Source organism: Austrofundulus limnaeus, unplaced genomic scaffold (assembly GCF_001266775.1).
Source record: "Austrofundulus limnaeus strain Quisiro unplaced genomic scaffold, Austrofundulus_limnaeus-1.0 Scaffold151, whole genome shotgun sequence".
Taxonomy (NCBI): domain Eukaryota; kingdom Metazoa; phylum Chordata; class Actinopteri; order Cyprinodontiformes; family Rivulidae; genus Austrofundulus; species Austrofundulus limnaeus.
In genome coordinates this window covers 1,191,573-1,193,546 of record NW_013952553.1, presented here as the reverse complement: position 1 = coordinate 1,193,546, position 1,974 = coordinate 1,191,573, and positions in this window count along the sequence as shown.

Below are 1,974 nucleotides of genomic sequence, written 5' to 3'. Positions count from 1 at the left end.
GTGTGTGTGTGTGTGTGTGTGTGTGTGTGTGTGTGTGTGTGTGTGGGCGAGCAGCAACACAACATGCTCTTTGTGTCATCAATGACATCATCAGACGCATCATCGGACCGTTAAAAGGATCTGCCACAGAAGAGGACAAGTGGAGACACAAACTGAAGACGTGAGTCGAGCCAGGGGGAGGAGCCAGGGGGGAGGAGCCAGGGGGAGGAGCCAGGGCGGGGCCAGGGAGTGTTGAGTCAAAATAAAAACAGTCCATCTAATCTTGGATCAGTTTTCTACCAGGTGCTGGGAAATCCTTCAGTATAAAGTTTGACAACAACAGAGAGGTTCCTGATGACATCACTCCTGATGACATCACTCCTGATGACAATCACTCCTGATGACATCACTCCTGATGACATCACTCCTGATGACGTCGCTCCTGATGACATCACTCCTGACAGTTTTCACACCAACACGATAAAACCACTAACATGAAGCTACAGATGATTTTAACTTTCAGATATGACTTCCTGAACGTGTCAGGAACCTGCAGCCTGTGGGTCAGCAGATATTGTGCTAACACAGTCACATGATGGTCCTCCTTTAAACACCATCAGCTGTTCTGTTGGAAACTCATCAGTGACAAACGTCTCAGCACTTTGATGTTCTGAGCCTCCCCCAGCCACAGGCCCCGCCCCCTCCTCAGTGAGAGCAGAGCTGAGCGCCTGCCGCCGAGGGCCCGGCCCGGCCCGGCCCGGCTCAGTGTTGAATTTCGTAATGGAATGCTAACTGCTCATCCGGATCTTCCTCCTCCTCTGCTGTCAGGAGGAGGAGGAGGAGGAGGAGGAGGACCAAACACAGCACAGACGTGTGGCTCATCATCACAGGAGAGTCTCCTGAACAGTCAGAACCAGAACCCTACAGAACCAGAACCCTGCAGATTCAGAACCAGAACCACAGATTAAAGTCCAACAAAATCTGTAACATTTCAGCTGATTTACTCAAATTAAAATTTAACTTCTGATTAAAACCCAGATGTAAATAAAACTTTTCAATCTGCAGCTGCGTTTGGAAAAAAGAGCTGCACAGCACGGCTAACCTTTAGCCTTTAGCTACTACTGGTACATTTTATGGTGTTTTTCCTGCTTTTACCCAGGCTTTTGCTATTGTTTAGCTTTTAGCTGGCTTTTTGCTAACTATCAAACTTCTTTTGCTTTTAGCTAATTTCGCAACTTTTAACTTTTAGCAACTAAAAATAGCTTTTAATAACTGCTTTTCAAACTTTTAGCTTGCCTTCTGCTACTTTTAGCTAAAAGCTAACATTAATCTTATTTTAACGTTTAGTTAATGTGGTTATGTTTAGCTTATTTTGGGTTTTAGCTGAAATGTGCGACTTGCCTTTTTTTATATGAACTTCCTTTAGCATTTTCCATTTGTTTGGCTACTTTTGATTTTAGCTAACCCAGTTCTGCTTTTAGCTGGTGTTACAGCATTTTAACCTTTACCTAGCCTTTTGCTGCAGAAACTTCTAGCTTCTGTTTAGCTACTTTCAGCTTGCAGCATTTTGCTTCTTTTAGTTATCACTTTGATGATTTTAGCTACTGTTTAGATTTGTTTGCTATTCTTTATGCTACATATAACTAGCATTTTGCTACTCTTATCTGTTCRCCACTATTTTTGCTACTTTCCTAACATTTAGCTTCCTTTAGCTCTTTGGATGTTTCAGCTTCTTCAGCAGAATTTAGCCTGAATGTTGTGCAGAAAATGTTTCTCTGGTTGTTGTTTCTTGTTGTTGTGTACCTCTGTGTTTTGTTTGTTGTTGTTTCTTGTTGTTGTGTACCTCTGTGTTTTGTTTGTTGTTGTTTCTTGTTGTTGTGTACCTCTGTGTTTTGTTTGTTGTTGTTTCTTGTTGTTGTGTACCTCTGTGTTTTGTTTGTTGTTGTTTCTTGTTGTTGTGTACCTCTGTGTTTTGTTTGTTGTTGTTTCTTGTTG